The 25,246-nt window shown below is 47.4% G+C and overlaps 2 long non-coding RNA genes across 4 annotated transcripts in view; both read left to right on the top strand.

The window, feature by feature from the left end:
* The window catches only part of LOC130282447 (uncharacterized), a 46,773-nt gene extending 21,788 nt beyond the window's left edge, over nt 1-24,985 (top strand). The window contains exons 1-3 of one of the 3 annotated variants that reach the window (XR_008846386.1): nt 3,179-3,312; nt 24,410-24,574; nt 24,679-24,985. This is a non-coding gene — a long non-coding RNA (uncharacterized LOC130282447). Of the gene's footprint in view, nt 1-3,178; nt 3,313-24,173; nt 24,310-24,409; nt 24,575-24,678 lie in introns of those variants that run through there. The other 2 variants (XR_008846387.1, XR_008846388.1) reach the window with 2 other exon arrangements.
* Nucleotides 3,330-3,995, top strand: LOC130282448 (uncharacterized). Its single transcript, XR_008846389.1, has 2 exons — nt 3,330-3,577; nt 3,682-3,995. It is a non-coding gene; the product is annotated as an uncharacterized LOC130282448 (long non-coding RNA).
* Nucleotides 24,986-25,246: the final 261 nt, after the last annotated feature.

Below are 25,246 nucleotides of genomic sequence, written 5' to 3'. Positions count from 1 at the left end.
ATAGCTGTTACATTCACACGGACAGGTTTACAGTAAATTTCCTGCTTCAAGTTTGGGCTGCGGCAAATTTTTCGCCGCAGTGCAAACTCCTAGCGGGAAATTCACCGTAACACGCAAGTGTAAATGTACCCTAAAAATATTACACTAACACATAATAAAGGGTAAAACACTACATATACACCCCCTTACACTGTCCCCCCCCCCCAATAAAAAAATTAAAAAACGTCTTGTACGGCAGGGTTTCCTAAACGGAGTCTCCAGCTGTTGCAAAACAACAACTCCCAGCATTTCTGGACAACCAATGACTGTCCAGGCATGCTGGGAGTTTAGCAACAGTTGTAGGGACCCTGTTTGGGAAACACTGGCGTAGAATACCCCTATGTCCACCCTTGTGCAATCCCTAATTTAGTCCTCAAATGCGCATGACGCTCTCTCACTTCGGAGCCCTGTCGTATTTCAAGGAAACAGTTTAGGGCCACATATGGGGTATCTCCGTACTCGGGAGAAATTGCACTACAAATTTTGGGGGTCTTTTTTCCTTTTACCGCTTGTGAAAAGGAAAAGTTGGGGGCTACACCAGCCTGTTAGTGTAAAAAAATAAAAAAAATTACACTAACATGCTGGTGTTGCCCCATACTTTTTATTTCCACAAGCGGTAAAAAGAAAAAAAGACCCCCAAAATTTGTAACGCAATTTCTCCTGAGTACGGAAATACCCCAGATGTGAGCGTAAAATGCTCTGCGGGCTCACAAGGCTCAGGAATGAGAGCGCACCATGTACATTTGAGGCCTAAATTGGTGATTTGCACAGGGGTGGCTGATTGTACAGCGGTTCTGACAAACGCAAAAAAAAAAATACCCACATGTGACCCCATTTTGGAAACTACACCCCTCAACAAACGTGACAAGGGGTATAATGAGCCTGAACACCACACAGGTGTTTGACGAATTTTCAATAAAGTTGGATGGGAAAATGAAAAAATATATATTTTTTCACTAAAATGATGGTGTTACCCTAAATTTTTCATTTTCACAAGGGAAAATAGGAAAAAAGCCCCCCCAAATTTGTAACCCCATTTCTTCTGAGTAAGAACATACCCCATATGTGAATTTAAAGTGCTCTGCGGGCGAACTACAATGCTCAGAAGAGAAGGAGCGCCATTGGGATTTTGTAGAGAAAATTTGTCCGGAATTGAAGGCCACATGTGTTTACAAAGCCCCCATAGTGCAAGAACAATGGACCCCCGATACATGTGACCCCATTTTGGAAGCTACACCCCTCACGTAATGTAATAAGGGGTACATTGAGAATTTACGCCCCACAGGTGTCTGACAGATTTTTGGAACAGTGGTACGTAAAAATGAAAAATTTAATTTTTCATTTGCACAGCCCACTGTTCCAAAGATCTGTGGGGTGTAAATACTCACTGCACCCCTTATTAAAATCTGTGAGGGGTGTAGTTTCCAAAATGGGGTCACATGTGGGGGGGTCCACTGTTCTTGCACCACAGGGGGCTTTGTAAACACCCATGGCCCTGACCATTCCAAACTAATTCTCTTTCCAAAAGCTCAACGGCGCTCCTCCTCTTCTGAGCATTGTAGTTCGCCAGAACTTTCACAGAAAGAAAGCCGTTCACTGCGGCATCTTGGTCATTAGATCGGTCAGCCTGGTCCCAGCCGGAGTGGTTGTGGTGCAAAACTGTGCAGCTAGGAAAAAATCACCAGTAAGTGCCCGCTGCATTCACCAGCACAGAAAGCCATGTATGCCAGCGGAAAGCCGCCACATAAATGCTGCACGTGCTGTATGCCGCAACTATGCAAATATATCTAGCACAGCCTGCAGCCTGTTCACATCTATTGTGAAAACATTCATTTCAGCTGGGATTACACTTGGCGTGTTTGTCATAAAAAACACCATGTTCGCTGCGGGCACATGTTAGGTTGGAATCAATAGGGTAATATGAAACACCAGACACTAATGGGGGTTTCTTCATCCTTTTATAGTGTTTTTAGGCTATCAAATCTGTGGGATGCCGAGAGCATGTTTTTTTTTTTTTTTTTTTTTTTTTTTTGGGGGGGGTATTTTCTCACTATTTTTTTTTTATAGAAATCCTAAGAATCACATGAATTGTAATGAGAAAAGCCAGAAGGGAAAAAAACACCAAAGAAAAAACATTTCCTATAATAATAATAATAATAATAATGATGATGATTGATGATGATAATAATAATACACATTGGGACAGATGTATGAAAACCTGTGCAGAGGTCAAGTGGACCAGTTGCCCATAGCAACGAATCAGATCGCTTCTTTCACTTTTCAGAGGCCTTTTTAAAAATGAAAGAAACTACCTGATTGGTTGCTATGGGCAACTGGTCCACTTTCCCTCTTCCCTGGTTTTGATAAATCTCTAAGACACCCCCTACCCCCCAGTGCTTTTAGCAAAAATAACACAAAGAAATAAGGGGGAAGATTTTGATGTTTGTTTGTTTTTTGCAAAAAAAAAAAACATCAAACAAGAATTGTGTTTGTTCCTAGGCTTAGGCTGTGATTAAAAACAACATATAAATGGTGTTTTTCAAAGCCCACATTGCTTTATTTCTGGTGCTTTTTCCCCCCTTTCGACAGACGTCTGTCCAGCTATTGTAAAGCTACAACTCCCAGCATGCCCTTACAGCCGAAGGCTGAGAGTTGTAGTTTTGCAACAGGTGGGCAGCCACAGGGGATCGGTATTGCAGTATGTCAATCTAGGGCCATGGTGTCTGATCTTGAACTGGCAGCAGGAGCCACGACCACTTTAAATCAATGGCTGCTGTGACGTCTGACTAGGGACATCCTTCACTCCAGACCGCAACGTCAGGGACGTCACTCGTCAGACGTCCCGGCGGCCAGCGTTGCTTATTGAGCCTACCGGAGTAGCATTGATCTATGTAAGAAACCTATGGGCCCAGACTGTTGGGGCCACCAAATTATATTACATATACAGAATGTCTGGTTAGGAGAAACAAATATAACGCACCCACAGGGAGTGGCGCCATTTTAATAAAAATTGTCAAAAACCTTAGATAACAGTCATACAGAATATATTAGAAAGATTTTTTGATTTTCAGCCAATCAGAGAGCAGCACTATTGAAATAGAACTCCCAGGAGGTAACAGCGTGTCACACATGTGATGTCATAACCATTGTCCACCAAAGAGCAGCACTGAGCAGAAATAACACTGCTCCTGTTCATTCTTCATCAGTGAGGGGCCGGTGCTGGACACTGTGTAGGGACGAGGGAATGCAAAGTCATACACATGACTGTGACTGGTAAGTGTTACATTGTTGTGTCCAAAAGATCTTTATTGCAGTTCCATGTGTATTTCTATGATAAACATGTAAATAATTTATCTTTTTTTTCTTATTTTAGATGCACTATTTCCAGGACATGGAGTAGCATTTCCGGACCTACAGCAAGACGTTGGATGAAGGCATAGCCCCAGAAATAACACTGCTCATGTTCATCAGTGAGGGGCCGGTGCTGGACACTGTGTAGGGACACGGGAATGCAAAGTCATGCACATGACTGTGACTGGTAAGTGTTACATTGTTTTGTCCAAAAGGTCTTTATTGCAGTTCCATGTGCATTTCTATGATAAACATGTAAATAATCTATCTTTTTTTTGTCCCCTATCTTAGATGCACTATTTCCAGGACATGGAGTAGCATTTCGGGACCTACAGCAAGACGTTGGATGAAGGCACAGGCCTAGGAATCATGCACATACACAGAAACATTTGCCCAAATTATAGAGGTAACCTCCTTTAGTATGCCCAGAGGAAGGGCAATACAGTAGCCATGGATTCCCTACAGGTTTCCTCCCCTCTGGAGGTTTTTCCTGTCCTGAGTATTAGTTACTGTACGCTCTTTGTGAGTGATGGGAGGTTACAAAAAATCCCCTACACAAACATTTTAATAAATAGTAAATAAAGTTCCCCTTTTTTTAAACTGTTCTTTGACTTGTTCGACTCATTTATTTATTTCTGTGTGTGAAAATAGAGTTAGCAAAACATGGATGACCAAAGCTGCTCTCCTGCACGATCTGCATAATGCGGTGCAGAGAGAGGCAACTGGTGCTGGGTGGTGCAGTTTATGAGGCAAATGTAGAACACCCAGCAAGTTCCATGCACAAGCCTTTTTCTGATGAATGGGACTCATGCAGGGAACTTGCTAGGGGTCATACGGTTGCAAAGGATCAACTTTTGGGTACATGAACTTCCCTTAAATGGGTACTCTGCCTCTAGATATCTTATCCCCTATGTAAAGGATAGGGGATAAGATGTCTGATCAAGGGGATCCTGCTGCTGGGACCCCAGCAATCTCCATGCAGCAACCAAAATTCTAAATAGTATGTTTAGATCACTGGTTCCTGTGGTGGGATTCGTGACATCATGCCACACCTTCTTGTGACATCACACCACCTCCCATAGACATAAATGGAAAGGGCGTGGCGTGAGGTCACGACCCGCACCACGAGAACCCAGAGTTCTAAATATATTATTTGGAACGCCTGGTGCTGCATGAAGATCACGGGGGTCCCAGTGATCAGTCATCTTTTGTCCTATCCTTAAGGTAGGGGATAAGATATCTAGGGGCGGAGTACCACTTTAAGGAATTAGAGAGTGTAGGCATGCCTTACAAGCAGGTAGAAAAAGAACAGCTGGGAGAAATGACAGGATACGAAGCAATGTTTGGCTGGGACCGATTTTGGGTGTGTTCTGGCCAATTAAAGGAGAACTATGGCAAAAATTAACTTATCCCCTATCCATGGGTTATGGGATAAGTAGCTGATCATGGGGGGTCCCCCTGCAATACCTGGGATGAGACCCGTCGCTCAGTGAGAAGCGCGCGCTGCAGACGTCAAATCTCATGACTAGGGGATATTATAACTGCTAAGGCCTACCTTTTCCCATACCACCACCAACCACTTCCCTCCATGATCCCTTACCTTAAAACATGACAAGTCCAGGTGTTGGTGTAAACAGGCCACAGCAGCCCCTTTAATAAATATGAACCAATTATAACATTGTGAACAACAATTGTATGAACGTCATACATAAACAATAAAACATTTAACCATATAAATGTCCCTATCACAGGAGGAGGACCTGAAGGCACTATTACCCAACTTCTTCTGGGGCCTCACTTGCTCCTAGCCGCAAGTCGCCTGCACAGGGTCACCGTTTGTGAGGCCCCCCATGTCCCCCTGATGACTTCTCCATCGGGCTGGGAACCGCTCCCAGCCCACCTCCACACTCTCTCCCATCTCCATCATGCCATACACAGGTGCCTCCAGGTCCCACTCCTGCCCCCGCCACAACGGCGACAAGTGACCCCCCTCACTTGTCCCCGTTCCTCAACAAAACAAGGGCTCGGGCCACCGCCTCCTTAATCTCCAAAAGACACAAGTCCATGCCAAACACATTGAGAAGGATACCATCCTGATCCATGAACTCAGGAGCACCCCCTTCCAGATCCCGGTGTTGTACCACCAGGCCCCCATTACGCGCCACAAACTTGCTGACAGCCTTATTAATCTTAATGTGAATTCGGGTAGAAAAACAGACATGGTGCACATCTACAATCTTGTATAATGATCTGATTGCTTCTCAGCATAATATCAAAAACTAACAGGTTGTTAGTATACATTTTTGATCAAAAAGTACAAGCCCACTCGCCACGTCAAGGCCACCTATCCAGAGTGGGTCCCTAACGTCCCTAGCATAAAATGGCGCAGCACCGGGCGGCGACCACCACCGCCGCGACACCAATGCCCACAGGGGGGAACGACCCACTGGCAGAGCGGACCCAATGCCACTCAAACCAGTCTATGGGCCGCACCCACCCGCAGACACGGCGCCACAGCAGCAACGGACACCGCACAGCACCTCACCAGTGTGAACAAGGTGTAATAGCTCACTTACCATGCTCTCCCAGTCAGACTGGGAGGCTGCTAGGAAAGAAATGGCCCAGGTGTAGCTAACTACTACTTATATAGGTTTGGGCTGAGGGGGTGGGGAGGAGTGCAGCACATCAAAAAAAAAAAAAAAAGGAGAGGATAGAAATCAGAGTGTGAATTCGGGTAGAAAAACAGACATGGTGCACCATGTCTGTTTTCTACCTGAATTCACACTGTGATTTCTATCTTCCCCTTTTTTTTTGTTTGAACATGTGCTGCACTCTTCCCCACCCCCTCAGCCCAACCCTATATAGGTAGTAATTAGCTACATAAGGGCCATTTCATTCCTAGCAGTCTCCCAGTCTGACTGGGAGAGCATGGTAAGTGAGCCATTACACCTTGTTCACACTGGTGTGGTGCTGGGCGGCGTCCGTTGCTGCCGTGGCGCTGTGTCTGCGGGCGGGTGCGGCCCATAGACTGGTTTGAGTGGCATTGGGGCCGCTCTGCCAGTGGGTCGTTCCCCCCCCCACCCCGTGGGCACTGGTGTCACGGCGGTGGTGGTCGCCGCCCAGTGCTACGCCATTTTATGCTAGGGACGTTAGGGACCCACTCTGAATAGGTGGCCTTGACGTGGCGAGTGGGCTTGTACTTTTTGATCAAAAATGTATACTAACAACCTGTTAGTTTTTGATATTATGCTGAGAAGCAATCAGATCATTATACAAGATTGTAGATGTGCGCCATGTCTGTTTTCTACCTGAATTCACACTTATTAATCTTAATCCTGGCTCCGTTTAAGGAAACAACCGAGCGGGCCTGCCGCCACTTGCGCCTCGCCACCATTTCCGACCAGACGACTACCAGGCCGGGGAAGGAGGACCACAACCTCAAAAGGTCTAATTTAACATCCCGAATCAAGTCCCGGGACCTCCGAGCCCCCAAATCATTACCCCCAAGATGAATCACTATTACATCGGGAGCCCTATCCAGCTGGACATAAAATTGTACCCTCCCCAACAACTCGGCCCACCGCATCCCACTCTTTCCCAACCAATAAACCTGCCCTTCAGTGCCAGCTAACCCGTATTGGCGACCAGCCGGTCGCACACCAGCCCGCACCCCGTCCATATAAGAGTGCCCGATGATCCATATCAATCCCGGGCCGGCATCTGAAAATACAAAAATAAATACAATACAAGCAACAGCACAAAAACACATGCATCACACCAAATGAGGACGAACATACAATTGAAACCTTTCCGACTCCCACCTCCCAATCCGTCTAATAACCTCTGGACCCAGGCCCCACCGAGACGCCTCGGTGGCCGCTCCCATACGGAAGGAGTGAGAGCTGTATCCCTCCACTGCGCACCCAACCGCCGCCAAACATTTCCGAAAATCCCCAATAAACTGAAAACGCGACAAAAAACTCCCGTCCACATGTATCAAAAGAGGGCTCGCAACCCCCTCCCGCACCCCAAAAATGCAGTATAACAAAAAACCGGACACATAGGCGAGCCCCTCAAGGCCGCCAAATGAACAGGCACCCCTCGACCAACCTGATCTGTCTTTGAACGCCGCAAAAAACACTGCAACACCCCATCGACAAGATAAAAGTCCGAAAAAAGTAGACCCCCAACACGCTTACAACTAGGAGCCACCAGCTCCGAGATCCGAAATGCACCGAAAAAGGCCAGCGCAAAAGCCAAACGAAACAAACGACAGTCGTAGTCCGAAAAACAAATCCCCGCCAAAGCCGCCCCCAACCGCCCCAAAAGCGCAAAAGTCACCGGGCGCCGCACATCCCTGGCCACCGCCCCCCTCCGGAACCCCCGCAGCGCTTGTCGCGCCAAAAACGACTTAGTCACATCAGGCAGACCCCTAACCCAAAACCAAAAAGCCAGCGCCGACATCCGCCGACCAACACCCGACGGAGACACGCCCTCGCAAAACGCCCTACCAACGTAAAACAACAGAGCCGCCTCCCAGTCAGAGGAGACACCCGCTATGGACAACTGCCCCACCAATTTTTCCCAATCCGTCCACCAGCGCCGGTATGACACCCAAGTTGCCTGGCTCACCGATCGACAGACTAAAGCAAGCGCCACTTCAAAACCAGTCGCCACAGCCATTCCGGGCACGGAACGCCGGCCTCCTCTGCATCCGGCACCAGTTCCCGAAAGCGATCCCACTGTAGGCGAGAGAGAGCGTCAGCCACAGAATTATCCACCCCAGGCACGTGCAACGCCACCACGTGGGAATTGAGTTCCAAGACCCTCAACACCAAGTGCCGCAGCAGCGTAACCAACGGCGGTGAATTTGCCGGCTGGTTGTTTATGGCCAAGACCGCTCCCATGTTGTCGCAATGAAAGCACACTTTCCGATTGCGAAACAACTCGCCCCAAACCACCACTGCCACCACAATCGGAAACAGTTCCAAGAAAGCGAGATTTCTAGTCAAACCCGACTCCCGCCAAACCACCGGCCATTGACCCACACACCACTGACCCTGAAGGTAAGCCCCAAACCCACAGCTCCCAGCCGCATCAGTATATAAGTCCAAATCCACACTAGACACCGACCTCCCCATTACTACCGACCGACCGTTGTACCGACCCAAAAAATCGTGCCATACCCCCAAGTCAGCCCGCAAACCCGCTGACAACCTCACATAGTGGTTAGCTTTAGTGACGCCAGCCGTAGCCGCCGCCAAGCGCCGGCAAAAAACCCTCCCCATGGGCATGATCCGGAAAGCAAAATTGAGATGGCGCAACAATGACTGGACCTCCCGCAGTTGTAACTTGCGCACCCGAAACGCCCGCGCCACCAACTCCCTCAACTCAACCAACTTGTCCTCCGGCAATCGACACTCCATAGCCACAGTGTCAATAACTATGCCCAAGAACTTCACCGAAGTTGCAGGGCCCTCCGTTTTTTCCGGAGCCAACGGAACCCCAAACCAGCCTGCCAGCCGCTCCATTTCCTGCAACAAAATGGCACACACACGAGATCCAGCCGGACCCAGGAAAAGAAAGTCGTCCAGGTAGTGCAACACTGAGTCCAAACGGGACTCACTCCGCACTACCCACTCCAAAAAAGAACTAAACTGCTCAAAATACGCGCAGGAGATGGAGCAGCCCATGGGCAGACACAAGTCAACAAAAAACGGACCCCCCAAACAACACCCCAACAACTCCAAACTATCCGGGTGTACCGGCAACAGGCGGAAAGCCGCCTCAATATCCGTTTTTGCCAATAAGGCCTCCTCGCCGTACCTCCGGACCCAGGACAACGCAGTATCAAAGGACGTATAAGACACCGTACAGAGCGCCGGGTCAATACCGTCATTCACCGACCCCCCAGCCGGATGGGAGAGGTGGTGAATGAGGCGAAATTTGTTGGGCTCCCGCTTGGGCATCAATCCCAAAGGGGAAACCCGCAACCCGTCCAACGGAGGCGACTCAAACGGTCCAGCCATCCTTCCCAAGGCCACCTCCTTCAATAACTTCTCTCTAACTAACTCAGGGCGGGCCAATGCCGAGACCAGATTGCGCACCGCCCCACCCCCGACGCAACCCCCACAAAGGGAATGCGGAATCCATCCATAAACCCAGACCTCAACAACTCCGCCGCCTGTCTATTTGGGTAACTGGCGAGGAAAGGCTCCATCCTTGCCACCTGCACCGGGGTCGCCCCTCTTCGAGTCAGCCTCTCCCTGCTTGCCCTTCCTCCTACGGAGGCAACGGGAAAATCTGTGGCCACCCCCCCCCCCCCCCACAGCTGGAAAACTCGTGCTTAAAACGACACTCGGCTCCAAACTTGCATTTCCCTTCATTGAATTGCCAACACACACCTTTACCTGCCCCAGCCGACCGTCCCGACCCCGACCCAACTCCACCGGCACCCTCCCGAAAGGACTGCAACCCGGTCCCACTGCGTGGAGCCGCCATAAGCCGCATCCACAACCCAATGTCCTTATGGTCCCAATGCAAGTCAGGACGCACCGCCATCCGCTGACGGAACTGTTCATCGTACCGCAGCCAAGCCAATCCCCCATATACCCGATAAGCCTCCCCCACAGCATCCATATAGCAAAAGAGGCCGGAGCAGTGTCAGGCGCCTTTTCTCCCACTACACTGGCCAAAATCGGACTGAAGCCAGTTCGAGAAGGTTTCGTGGAATCAGCCGATACCGCCGACGCTCCTCCTCCTCCACTTTCTCCAACCGCTTTGACTCGTCAGGTTGAACCTTGTCCAGATTAAATTTTTCAAGCGGCAGCAGCGAAAAAATATCCACATACTCCCGCTTCCAAATTTTTTCCCTCACCTCTGCTATCAGGTGCGCCCCCAAGGGGCCCTCAAAGCAAACATAGACCTCCCCCCTAGCCGCATCCGCCAACCGAACACCCCCACCAGCCCCCGAAGCCGCGACCACCTGAGCAGACCCCCCCAGGCTATCCCTAGCTCCCCCCGCAGGCCCCGCAGCCACCGCAACCCCCGGCGCACCCTGCCCTGCTACCTTAGTGGCTGCGCCCCACACAGGAACTGGAGGCTCCCCCACCCCCAAACCGCTACCCCATAGCAGCGCATGCAAACCATCCAGAAAAAACTGCAAACCCCCCAACCCACCCACCCCCACCCCAGAACCCGCAATACTGGAGACAGTGGTGCACTCACCCAACCCGGCTGGCACGGAACCAGCGGCCGTAACTCCAGTAGCGGGACGACTCCGGACCTCACGGACTTGACTCTCACCAATCGCAGGAGGCGGGACCAGGGGAACCCTGCCCGTGCGGAGACCAGCAACTTCAGACGACGTTCCACCATCAGCGGCGCCCTCTTCAGAAGACCCCCGGACCCCACTACCCTCCGCACCCGCTACAACCCCTAAGGGGAGCAGGGGAGTGGCCAGTGAGGCCAGGGGCAGGCCAGGATCCTCAGCCAGCAGCAGGTCATCGTCGCTTCCCTCACTAGGGGCAGGGCTGATGTCATCACCGCCGGTCAGCACAGCTCCTCCAGCAGCAGCCGCAAGTCTCCCCACAGGAGCCCGCTGACCCCCCCGGGATGAGGAGGCCGCAGGCGGACCATGAACCACGGCCTGGGTGACAACCAGGCCCGCAGGTATCCGCCCCCCCGACCGAGGGGCGGAGTCAGCCTGGGATCTTGCCGCTTCACTCCTGGCCTGCTCCCCCACCACTGGCACCTCGTGGGAGCATGCCGCCGATCTGCGCCCCCTGTGACTTGAACGGGACGTGCCGCCCGCGCGCCCCGCGGTCCTGGCCGCAGCAGCACCACCGCCGACGTGCGCGCCCACCGACCGCTGGCCACACCGGACACCCTGCCAGCAGCGGCGGCGGAAGGATTCACCCGCCGGCGGCGCAATGAAGGGGAGGATGCCGGAGACAAGTGCTCCGGCGGGCGAGAGCGTCGACCGCTAGCCCGAGGCCCAGGCCCACCCACCGGCAGCGCAGCAGGAGCAGAAAAGGAAGGAAACTGCTCTGCAAACCACTGAGGCCCACGAAGCAGCACCTCCTCCCTCACCCTCCGTATGATTTCCTCGATGTCGGCCATCAGGTAGGGAGCTCCGTCCACTTCTTCTTCCCGACTGATCTAACCTCCTCTTCCTGTCCTATTCATCCTTTCTTAACTCCTCCCCTTCCTCTCTGTCTTCTTCCTCCCTACACTTTAACCCCTGCCACACTGTATAATCCCCCTGTCATGTGCCCCTCCAGTCCTATGCTATCCCTTCCAGGGCTTCCTATTTCCCTGGACCCCCCCCCCCCCCCCTTCCTTCATGTCCACCACAGATGCCCCCAGACTGCTGTCTCTTACAGAGTTTTATGCCCAGAAATGGTTGGCTACTCACTTTGTCAGTAGATTCTCATCCTAAATATGAAGACAATCGGGGAAATGTACCTGTGGAGAGGAAATGTTGTCCAGTTGCTCTTAGCAACCAATCAGATCACTTCTTTTATTTTTCAGAGGTCTTCTCAAGAATGAAAGAAGCAATCTGATTGGTTGCTATGGGCAACCTGATGAAAACATATTTTTTTTTCTTTAACAACTACAGTACTACAACTCCCATTGTAGTGTGTCTGTTCAACCTGTGCCTCCTCCAACCCTGACCCTTAGGGGGGCACAGACGGACCACACTGGGGGTACCACACTGTAGTACTTTAATTTTTACAGTTCCCCTATAACTCTGCAGCTTCGGTAGAAGTATGAGGCTCAGCCTTAGAGTCAATGTATCCGGCTGCTCTGGTGTTCTTCTATTTCACAGCCTGGACCCTGTTCTCCTCCACACTGGTCCCTGTGGTCGGGTCAGATGGTTCTGGACTGAGGCTGAACGGTTGCTTGAGGGATTTAGTGGCAGATTTTTTGGGGACTTCAGTTGTTGGATGACCTCTCTCTTCAGTGGCTGGTGATATTCGTAGTGCAGAATTTACAGGTGTTACGTAAAAGGGTACTCCGGGGGAAAACATTATTATTATTATTATTTTTTTAAATCAACTGGTGCCAGAAAGTTAAACAGATTTGTAAATTACTTTTTAAAAATCTTAATCCTTACAGTACTTATCAGCTGCCGTATGCTACAGAGGAAGTTGTATAGGTCTTTTCGGTCTGACTACAGTGCTCTCTGAGAGTGGGAGCAAATCTCCATAGTAAACTTCTCCTACTTCGGACAGTTCCTGACATGGACAGAGGTGTCAGCAGAGAGCACTGTGGTCAGACTGGAAAAAAATCCAAAAAGAAAATAACTTCCTCTGTAGAATACAGCAGCTGATAAGTATTGGAAGGATTAAGAATTTTAAATAGAAATAATTTACAAATCTGGCAAATTTCCCCAACCTCAAGGTTAGTGTTTAATCATTTAAGGACCTAGGGCGTATGGATACGCTTTGACGTCCTGGTACTTAACCCCTTAAGGACTGAGCCCTTTTTCACCTTAAGGACTCAGCCATTTTTTGCAATTCTGACCACTGTCACTTTAAACATTAATAACTCTGGAATGCTTTTAGTTATCAATCTGATTCCGAGATTGTTTTTTCGTGACATATTCTACTTTAACATAGGGGTAAAATTTTGTGGTAACTTGCATCCTTTCTTGGTGAAAAATCCCAAAATTTGATGAAAAATGTGAAAATTTTGCATTTTTCTAACTTTGAAGCTCTCTGCTTGTAAGGAAAATGGATATTCAAAATATTTTTTTTTATTCACATATACAATATGTCTACTTTATGTTTGCATCATAAAATTGACGTGTTTTTACTTTTGGAAGACACCAGAGGGCTTCAAAGTTCAGCAGCAATTTTCCAATTTTTCACAAAATTTTGAAATTCGCTTTTTTTCAGGGACCAGTTCAGGTTTAAAGTGGATTTGAAGGGTCTTCATATTAGAAATACCCCATAAAAGACCCCATTATAAAAACTGCACCCCCCAAAGTATTCAAAATGACATTCAGTCAGCGTTTTAACCCTTTAGGTGTTTCACAGGAATAGCAGCAAAGTGAAGGAGAAAATTCACAATCTTCATTTTTTACACTCGCATGTTTTTGTAGACCCAATTTTTGAATTTTTGCAAGGGGTAAAAAGGAGAAAATTTTTACTTGTATTTGAAACCCAATTTCTCTCGAGTAAGCACATACCTCATATGTCTATGTAAAGTGTTCGGCGGGCGCAGTAGAGGGCTCAGAAGGGAAGGAGCGACAAATGGTTTTTGGGGGGCATGTCACATTTAGGAAGCCCCTATGGTGCCAGAACAGCAAAAAAAAACACATGGCATACCATTTTGGAAACTAAACCCCTCGGGGAACATAACAAGAGGTAAAGTAAACCTTAATACCCCACAGGTGATTCACGACTTTTGCATACGTAAAAAAATAAAAATAAAAATCCCTAAAATGCTTGGTTTCCCAAAAATTTTACATTTTTTAAAAGGGTAATAGCAGAAAATACCCCCCAAAATTTGAAGCCCAATTTCTCCCGATTCAGAAAAATCCACATATGGGGGTGAAAGTGCTCTGCTGGCGCACTACAGGTCTCAGAAGAGAAGGAGTCACATTTGGCTTTTTTGAAGGAAATTTTGCTCTGGGGGCATGCCGCATTTAGGAAGCCCCTATGGTGCCAGGACAGCAAAAAACCCCACATGGCATACCATTGTGGAAACTAGACCCCTTGGGGAACGTAACAAGGGGTAAAGTGAACCTTAATACCCCACAGGGTTTTCACAACTTTTGCATATGTAAAAAAAAAAAAAAATTTACCAAAAATGCTTGGTTTCCCAAAAAATTTACATTTTTACAAAGGGTTAAAGCAGAAAATACCCCCCAAAATTTGAAGCCCAATTTCTCCCGATTCAGAAAACGCCCCATATGGGGGTGAAAAGTGCTCTGCTGGCGCACTACAGGTCTCAGAAGAGAAGGAGTCACATTTGGCTTTTTGAAAGCAAATTTTGCTCTGGGGGCATGCCGCATTTAGGAAGCCCCTATGGTGCCAGGACAGCAAAAAAAAAAAAAACACATGGCATACCATTTTGGAAACTAGACCCCTTGGGGAACGTAACAAGGGGTTAAGTGAACCTTAATACCGCACAGGTGTTTCACGACTTTTGCATATGTAAAAAAAATATTTTTTTTTTTACCTAAAATGTCTCTTTTCCCAAAAATTTTACATTTTTAAAAAGGGTAAAAGCAGAAAATACCCCCCAAAATTTGTAACACAATTTCTCCCGAGTACGGCGATACCCCATATGTGACCCTAAACTGTTGCCTTGAAGTGCTCCAAAGTTAGAGCGCCATGCGCATTTGAGGCCTAAATTAGGGACTTGCATAGGGGTGGACATAGGGGTATTCTACGCCAGTGATTCCCAAACAGGGTGCCTCCAGCTGTTGTAAAACTCCCAGCATGCCTGAACAGTCAGTGGCTATCTGGCAATACTGGGAGTAGTTGTTTTGCAACAGCTGGAGGCTCCGTTTTGGAAACAGTGGCGTACCAGACGTTTTTCATTTTTATTGGGGAGGGGGGCTGTGTAGGGGTATGTGTATATGTAGTGATTTTTACTTTTTATTTTATTGTGTGTTAGTGTAGTGTAGTGTTTTTAGGGTACAGTCACACGGGCGGGGGTTCACAGTAGTTTCACGCTGGCAGTTTGAGCCGCAGCTCAAACTTGCAGCCGGATACTTACTGTAATTCTCAGCCCATGTGAGTGTACCCTGTACGTTCACATTGGGGGGGGGGGGGGGGAACATCCAGCTGTTGCAAAACTACAACTCCCAGCATGTACGGTCTATCAGTGCATGCTGGGAGTTGTAGTTTTGCAACCGCTGGAGGCTCCATTTTGGAAACAGTGGCGTACCAGACGTTTTTCATTTTTATTGGGGAGGGGAGGGGGGTTGTATAGGGGTATGTGTATACGTAGTGTTTTTTACTTTTTATTGTGTGTTAGTGTAGTGTTTTTAGGGTACAGTCGCACGGGCGGGGGGTTCACAGTAGTTTCTCGCTGGCAGTTGTAGTTTTGCAACAGCTGGAGGCACACTGGGTGTGAAACACAGAGTTTGGTAACAAACTCAGTGTTTTGCAACTAGTGTGCCTTCAGCTGTTGCAAAAGCTACAACCCCCAGCATGTACGGACAGCGGAAGGGCATGCTGGGTCTTGTAGTTATGCAACAGCCGGAGGCATACTACTTTGGCTGGGGACTGTAGTTATGCAACAGCTGGAGACACACTGGTTTGCTACATAACTCAGTGTGCCTTCAGCTGTTGCAAAACTACAACTCCCAGCAGTCACCGACAACCAACGGGCATGCTGGGAGTTGTAGTTATGCAACCAGCAGATGCACTACTACAATTCCCAGCATGCACTTTAGCTGTTGGTGCAAGCTGGGAGTTGTAGTTACACAACAGCTGAAGGTACACTTTTCCATAGAAAAAATGTGCCTCCAGCTGTTGCAAAACTACAAGTCCCAGCATGCCCATAAGGGCATGCTGGGAGTTGTGGTGGTCTGCCTCCTGCTGTTGCATAACTACAGCTCCCAGCATGCCCTTTTTGCATGCTGGGAGCTGTTGCTAAGCAACAGCAGGAGGCTGTCACTCACCTCCAACGATCCAGCTGCATGAGGTCAGTCCCTCGTCATCGCCGCCGCGGCCGTCGCTCCTGGGGCCCCGATCCCAACATTGACGCCGGGGATTGGGGTCCCCAGCACCTGGGGTGCACGTTCCGCACCCGGTCACGTCCTCCGGAAGAGGGGCGGAGCGGGTTGCGGGAGTGACACCCGCAGCAGGCGCCCTGATTGGTCGGCCGGTAATCCGGCCGACGAATCAGGGCGATCGTGAGGTGGCACCAGTGCCACCTCACCCCTGCAGGCTCTGGCTGTTCGGGGCCGTCGGAGACGGCCCCGAACAGCCTGTAATTCCGGGTCACCGGGTCACTGGAGACCCGATTGACCCGGAATCTGCCGCAGATCGCTGGACTGAATTGTCCAGCGATCTGCGGCCATCGCCGACATGGGGGGGCATAATGACCCCCCTGGGCGATATGCCCCGATGCCTGCTGAACGATTTCAGCAGGCATCGGGCACCGGCTCCCCTCCAGCTAGCGGCGGGGGGCCGGGATTTGACAGGACGTACTCAAACGTCCTGAGTCCTTAAGGACTTGGAAAAGGGGCCGTTTGAGTACGTCCTGCGTCCTTAAGGGGTTAAGGGCCCAGGGCGTATCCATACGCCCGTGGGAATTTCCGGGCCGGGGTGACTGCTCATATCAATCAGCAGGCACCCCGCGCAAATGCCCAGGGGGGTCATCAGACCCCCCCATCGGCGATCGGCGCAAATCGCAAGTGAATTCACACTTGGGATTTGCGCCGATTCCGGGTCATACGGGTCTATTGTGACCCGGTGACCCGGAATAGAAGGGGGATCGTGGTTGTCTAAGACACCCACGATCCCCCTGTAGGCATAGGAGTGAGGTGGCAGGGTTGCCACCCCTCCTATCCCTGCTATTGGTCTGCTATTGATCGTCAGAGGCGACGACCAATAGCAGACCGGTTGCGGGGGGGTTAACTTTAGTTTTCCCCATCCTGCCCACCCACAATCGGTGGGGCAGAATGGGGAACCGAAGGGGACCGGGCGCCGACGTCCACTTACTCGTCCGGAGGCTGTGACGACGTTGATCGGCGGGCGGCGTCACGTGCTTCTGAAGAGGACGGCTCCCGGGATCCTACGGAAGCCGGTAAGTTGATCTGGAGGGCTACAGTCTGAGACTGGGGTCTCTAACTGTAGCCCTCCAGATGTTGCAAAACTACAACTCCCAGCATGCCCAGACAGCTGTTTGGGCATGCTGGAATATGTAATTTTGCAACAGCTGGAGGGCTGCAGTTTGAGACCCCCATACAGTGGTCTCTAAACTATATCCCTCCAGATCTTGCAAAACTACAACTCCTAGCATGCCCACATAGCTGTTTGTTGTCTGGGCATGCTGGGAGTTGTAGTTTTGCAACATCTGGAGGTCCATAGTTTGGAGATCACTGTGCAGCTCTCCAGATGTTACATAGTTACATAGTTAGTATGGTTGAAAAAAGACATACGTCCATCAAGTCCAACCAGGGAATTGAAGGAAAGGGTGTAAGGGGATAAGGGAAAGGGATGTAGTTTTATAATTCTGCATAAGCATTAATGTTATTTTGTTCCAGGAATGTATCTAACCCTGTTTTAAAGCTGTAAATTGTTCCTGCTGTGCCAAGTTCCTGAGGTAGACTGTTCCATAAGTTCACAGTTCTCATGGTAAAGAAGGCGTGTCGCCCCTTTAGACTAAACCTTTTCTTCTCCAGACGGAGGGAGTGCCCCCTCGTCCTTTGGGGGGGTTTAACCTGGAACAGTTTTTCTCCATATTTTCTGTATGGGCCATTTATATACTTATATACGTTTATCATATCCCCCCTTAAACGTCTCTTCTCAAGACTAAACAATTGTAACTCCTTTAATCGCTTCTCATAGCTAAGATGTTCCATGCCCCATATTAGTTTAGTCGCGCGTCTCTGCACCCTTTCCAAGTCTGCAGTGTCCCTTTTATGAACAGGCGACCAAAACTGAACAGCATATTCCAGGTGAGGCCGTACCAATGCTTTATAAAGGGGGAGTATTATGTCCCTGTCCCTTGAGTCCATGCCTCTTTTGATACATGACAATATCCTGCTGGCTTTGGAAGCAGCAGCCTGACATTGCATGCTATTCTGTAGTCTGTGATCCACAAGTACACCCAGATCCTTCTCTACCAGTGACTCTGCCAGTTTAATCCCCCCTAAGACATACGATGCATGCAGGTTATTAGTACCCAGATGCATAACTTTACATTTATCCACATTGAACCTCATTTGCCAAGTGGATGCCCAGACACTTAGTTTATCCAAGTCATCTCTTGTAACTTATGCACATCCTCTATAGACTGGACCGTGCTACAAAGCTTGGTGTCATCTGCAAAGATAGAAACAGAGCTGTTAATACCATCCTCTATATCATTGATAAATAAATTAAACAGCAGCGGGCCCAGTACTGAACCTTGGGGTACACCACTAATAACCGGGGACCAATCAGAGTACGAATCATTGACCACCACTCTCTGGGTACAATCCATGAGCCAGTGTTCAATCCAGTAACAAACTAAAGTTTCCAAGCCCAAGGACCTTAACTTACCTGTCAGACGTCTGTGAGGGACAGTATCAAACGCTTTGGCAAAATCCAGAAACACTATATCCACAGCCATTCTTCTGTCAAGGCTTCTACTCACCTCTCCATAAAAGCAAATTAGATTGGTTTGATAACTTCTATCCTTAGTAAACCCATGCTGGCTATCACTTATAATACTATTATCCCCTATGTATTCCTGTATGCAATCCCGTATAAGTCCTTCAAACAATTTACCCACAATGCAAGTTAGACTTACCGGTCTATAATTGCCTGGCGAAGACCTAGAGCCCTTCTTGAAGATTGGTACCACATTCGCCTTGCGCCAGTCCCTTGGCACAATACCAGACACCAGAGAATCTCTAAATATCATTAACAAGGGTACAGATATTACTGAACTTACCTCTCTAAGAACTCTTGGGTGTAGTCCATCCGGCCCTGGAGATTTGCTTACATTTATATTACTTAACTTACCTTGTACCATCTCTACATTAAGCCAGTTCAATACATTATATGATGTGTTACCAGCACTGACCTGGCCAATGTCAGCTCCTTTTTCCATAGTGTATACAGAACTAAAGAACCCATTCAGTAGCTCCGCCTTCTCTTGATCGCCCGTGACAATCTCCCCATTATCATTATTAAGGGGTCCTACATGCTCTGTCCTTGGTTTTTTTGTATTTATATATCTAAAAAAATATTTAGTTTTGCTTTCTTTGGCCACCTGTCTCTCATTTAGAATTGTTGCTGTTTTTATTACATTTTTACAGATTTTATTAAGCTCCTTGTACTGTTTAAATGTTATAGCTGACCCATCAGATTTGAATTTTTTGAAGGCTATTTTTTTGTTGTTTATTGCTCTTTTAACCTCATTTGTCAGCCATGTAGGATTTAGTTTTAATTGTTTATATTTGTTCCCCTTTGGTTTATATTTAGCTGTATAGTTATTTAGAGTTGATTTAAAGATGTCCCATTTACCTTCTGTGTCAGTATTTGAGAACACCTCCCCCCAGTCTATGTCCTGTAGTGCAGCTCCCAGCCCAGGGAAATTTGCCTTTTTAAAGTTATATGTTTTTGCTTTCCCCGCCTGTCTTTGTTTTCTACATTTTAAGTCAAAAGTAACTATATTGTGGTCGCTATTACCAAGGTTTTCCCGCACAGTTACATTACCAATCAGCTCTGCGTTGTTGGAAATGATCAGATCCAACAAGGCATCACTTCTTGTTGGGTCCTCCACAAACTGGCCCATAAAATTATCCTGCAATAAATTTAGGAATTGTCGCCCCTTTGTAGTTTTAGCCAGCCCCCGGCCCCAATCTATATCTGGATAGTTAAAATCTCCCATTATTACCACTGTACCTGCCCGGGCGGCCCTCTCTATTTGTTTATGCAGCCAACCTTCTATCTCTTCAGTGATATTAGGGGGTCTGTAGATTACACCAAATACATTTTTTTCAGTATTTCCCTCCTTTTGTAATTCTACCCACAATGATTCCACATTCTCAGAATCATCACACACTATGGCATCGTTCACACTGACTTTCATACCACTTCTTACATACAGACAGACTCCACCACCTTTTCTGTTCATTCTATCCTTGCGAAACAATGTAAACCCCTGCAGATTAACGGCCCAGTCATGCGAGCAGTCCAGCCATGTCTTAGTGACCCCAACTATATCAATATGTTCCTCCAGTATCAAGGCCTCAAGCTCCCCCATTTTATTTGCTAGGCTTCTGGCATTTGTGAACATACACTTTACATTTCCATTAAGTTTTACACATATAGTCTCACTAATGGGATTTTCAGAGTTATTGGGGTTAATGTTATTATTTGAGTTATAAGGGCTAATTGTACTAGTTAAGTTATTGGGGCTAATGGGATTTTTTGAGTTATTGAGTCTAACGTTATTATTTAAGTTATTTGGGCTAATGGGATTTTTTGCGTTATTGCGTCTAACGTTGTTATTTAAGTTATTGGGGCTAACGGTATTTTTTGAGTTAATGGGGCTTATTGTAGATATTGAGTTATTGGGGCTAATGGAATTTTTTGAATTATTGAAACTGCAATTCCCAGCATGCCCAGAAAGCAAACAGCTGTCTTGGCATGCTGGGAATTGTAGTTGGGTACCTCCAGCTGTTGCATAACTACATCACTCAGCATGCCCTTCGGTGATTAGTACATGCTGGGAGTTGTAGTTTTGCAAAAGCTGGAGGCACACTGGTTGGAAAATACTGAGTTAGGTAACAGAACCTAACTGAAGGTTTTCCAACCAGTGTGCCTCCAGCTGTTGCAAAAGTACAACTCTCAGCATGCACGGTCTGTCAGTACATGCTGGGAGTTGTAGTTTTGAAACAGCTGGAGGTTTTCCCCCCCATGTGAATGTACAGGGTACATTCACACGGACAGGTTTACAGTAAATTTCCTGCTTCAAGTTTGGGCTGCGGCAAATTTTTCGCCACAGCGCAAACTCCTAGCGGGAAATTCACCGTAACACACCAGTGTGAATGTACCCTAAAAAAACTAACACATAATAAAGGGTAAAACACTACATATACACCCCCTTACACTGTCCCCCCAATAAAAAATTAAAAACGTCTTGTACGGCAGGGTTTCCAAAACGGAGCCTCCAGCTGTTGCAAAACAACAACTCCCAGCATTTCTGGACAGCCACTAACTGTCCAGGCATGCTGGGAGTTTAGCAACAGCTGGAGGCACCCTGTTTAGGAATCACTGGCGTAGAATACCCCTATGTCCACCCCTGTGCAATCCCTAATTTAGTCCTCAAATGCACATGGCGCTCTCTCACTTCGGAGCCCTGTCGTATTTCAAGGAAACAGTTTAGGGCCACATATGGGGTATCTCCGTACTCCGTAGAAATTGCACTACAAATTTTGGGGGTCTTTTTTTCCTTTTACCGCTTGTGAAAAGGAAAAGTTGGGGACTACACCAGCCTGTTAGTGTAAAAAAATAAAAAAATTTACACTAACATGCTGGTGTTGCCCCATACTTTTTATTTCCACAAGCGGTAAAAGGAAAAAAAGACCCCCAAAATTTGTAACGCAATTTCCCCTGAGTACGGAAATACCCCAGATGTGAGCTTAAAATGCTCTGCGGGCTCACAACAAGGCTCAGGAATGAAAGCGCACCATGTACATTTGAGGCCTAAATTGGTGATTTGCACAGGGGTGGCTGATTGTACAGCGGTTCTGACAAACGCAAAATAAAAAAAAAAACACATGTGACCCCATTTTGGAAACTACACCGCTCACCGAACGTGACAAGGGGTATAATGAGCCTGAACACCCCGCAGGTGTTTGACGAATTCTCATTAAAGTTGGATGGGAAAATGAAAAAAAATAAAATGTTTTCACTAAAATGCTGGTGTTACCCTAAATTTTTCATTTTCACAAGGGAAAATAGGAAAAAAAGCCCCCCAAATTTGTATCCCCATTTCTTCTGAGTAAGAACATACCCCATATGTGAATTTAAAGTGCTCTGCGGGCGAACTACAATGCTCAGAAGAGAAGGAGCGCCATTGGGATTTTGTAGAGAAAATTTGTCCGGAATTGAAGGCCACATGTGTTCACAAAGCCCCCATAGTGCCAGAACAATGGACCCCCGACACATGTGACCCCATTTTGGAAACTACACCCCTCATGTAATGTAATAAGGGGTACATTGAGAATTTACGCCCCACATGTGTCTGACAGATTTTTGGAACAGTGGTCCATAAAAATGAAAAATTTAATTTTTCATTTGCACAGCCCACTGTTCCAAAGATCTGTGGGGTGTAAATACTCACTGCACCCCTTATTACATTCTGTGAGGGGTGTAGTTTCCAAAATGGGGTCACATGTGGGGGGGTCCACTGTTTTGGCACCACGGGGGGCTTTGTAAACGCACATGGCCCTGACCATTCCAAACTAATTCTCTTTCCAAAATCTCAATGGCGCTCCTCCTCTTCTGAGCATTGTAGTTCGCCAGAACTTTCACAGAAAGAAAGCCGTTCACTGCAGCATCTTGGTCTTTAGATCGGTCAGCCTGGTCCCAGCCGGAGTGGTTGTGGTGCAAAACTGTGCAGCTAGGAAAAAACCACCAGTAAGTGCCCGCTGCATTCACCAGCACAGAAAGCCACATATGCCAGCGGAAAGCCGCCACATAAATGCTGCACGTGCTGTATGCCGCAACTATGCAAATATATCTAGCACAGCCTGCAGCCTGTTCACACCTATTGTGAAAACATTCATTTCAGCTGGGATTACACTTGGCGTGTTTGTCAAAAAAAACACCATGCTCGCTGCGGGCACATGTTAGGTTGGAATCAATAGGGTAATATGAAACACCAGACACTAATGGGGGTTTCTTTATCCTTTTATGGTGTTTTAAGGCTATCAAATCTGTGGGATGCCGAGAGCATGTTTTTGTTTTTGTTTTTTGGGGGGGGGTATTTTCTCACTTTTTTTTTTATAGAAATCCTTCAGTCAAATGATGAAAGAATCACATAACTTGTAATGAGAAAAGCCAGAGGGGGAAAAAAAACACCAAAGAAAAAACACTTCCTATAATAATAATAATGATGATGATTGATGATAATAATAATGATACACATTGGGACAGATGTATGAAAACCTGTGCAGAGGTCAAGTGGACCAGTTGCCCATAGCAACCAATCAGATCGCTTCTTTCACTTTTCAGAGGCCTTTTTAAAAATTAAAGAAACTACCTGATTGGTTGCTATGGGCAACTGGTCCACTTTCCCTCTTCCCTGGTTTTGATAAATCTCTAAGACCCCCCCCCCCCCCCCCCCAGTGCTTTTAGCAAAAATAACACAAAGATAGCTGAGAAAAGAAATAAGGGGGAAGATTTTGATGTTTGTTTGTTTTTTGCAAAAAAAAAAAAAAAACATCAAACAAGAATTGTGTTTGTTCCTAGGCTTAGGCTGTGATTAAAAACAACATATAAATGGTGTTTTTCAAAGCCCACATTGCTTTATTTCTGGTGCTTTTCCCCCCCTTTCGACAGGCGTCTGTCCAGCTATTGCAAAGCTACAACTCCCAGCATGCCCTGACAGCCGAAGGCTGAGAGTTGTAGTTTTGCAACAGGTGGGCAGCCACAGGGGATCGGTGTTGCAGTATGTCAATCTAGGGCCATGGTGTCTGATCTTGAACTGGCAGCAGGAGCCACGACCACTTTAAATCAATGGCTGCTGGGACGTCTGACTAGTGACATCCTTCGCTCCAGACCGCAACGTCAGGGACGTCCCGGCGGCCAGCGCTGCTCATTGAGCCTATCGGAGTAGCATTGATCTATGTAAGAAACCTAGGGGCCCAGGCTGTTGGGACAACAAAATGATATTACATATACAGAATGTCTGGTTAGGAGAAACAAATATAACGCACCCACAGGGAGCAGCGCCATTTTAATATAAATTGTCAAAAACCTTAGATAACAGTCATACAGAATATATTAGAAAGCTTTTTTGATTTTCAGCCAATCAGAGAGCAGCACTACTGAAATAGAACTCCCAGGAGGTAACAGCGTGTCACACATGTGATGTCATAACCATTGTCCACCAAAGAGCAGCACTGAGCAGAAATAACACTGCTCCTCTTCATTCTTCATCAGAAAGGGGCCGGTGCTGGACACTGTGTAGGGACGAGGGAATGCAAAGTCATACACATGACTGTGAATGGTAAGTGTTACATTGTTGTGTCCAAAAGATCTTTAGTGCAGTTCCATGTGTATTTCTATGATAAACATGTAAATAATTGATCTTTTTTTTCTTATCTTAGATGCACTATCTCCAGGACATGGAGTAGCATTTCCGGACCTACAGCAAGACGTTGGATGAAGGCATAGCCCCAGAAATAACACTGCTCATGTTCATCAGTGAGGGGCCGGTGCTGGACACTGTGTAGGGACACGGGAATGCAAAGTCATGCACATGACTGTGACTGGTAAGTGTTACATTGTTTTGTCCAAAAGGTCTTTATTGCAGTTCCATGTGCATTTCTATGATAAACATGTAAATAATTTATCTTTTTTTTGTCCCTTATCTTAGATGCACTATTTCCAGGACATGGAGTAGCATTTCGGGACCTACAGCAAGACGTTGGATGAAGGCACAGGCCTAGGAATCATGCACATACACAGAAACATTTGCCCAAATTATAGAGGTAACCTCCTTTAGTATGCCCAGAGGAAGGGCAATACAGTAGCCATGGATTCCCTACAGGTTTCCTCCCCTCTGGAGGTTTTTCCTGTCCTGAGTATTAGTTACTGTACGCTCTTTGTGAGTGATGGGAGGTTACAAAAAATCCCCTACACAAACATTTTAATAAATTATAAATAAAGTTCCACTTTTTTTAAACTGTTCTTTGACTTGTTCGACTCATTTATTTATTTCTGTGTGTGAAAATAGAGTTAGCAAAACATGGATGACCAAAGCTGCTCTCCTGCACGATCTGCATAATGCGGTGCAGAGAGAGGCAACTGGTGCTGGGTGGTGCAGTTTATGAGGCAAACGTAGAACACCCAAAAAGTTCCATGCACAAGCCTTTTTCTGATGAATGGGACTCATGCAGGGAACTTGCTAGGGGTCATACGGTTGCAAAGGATCAACTTTTGGG

Source organism: Hyla sarda, chromosome 7, assembly GCF_029499605.1.
Source record: "Hyla sarda isolate aHylSar1 chromosome 7, aHylSar1.hap1, whole genome shotgun sequence".
Taxonomy (NCBI): domain Eukaryota; kingdom Metazoa; phylum Chordata; class Amphibia; order Anura; family Hylidae; genus Hyla; species Hyla sarda.
The sequence above is the reverse complement of the archived record's forward strand: the minus strand, read 5'-3'. Positions and strand labels throughout refer to the sequence as shown.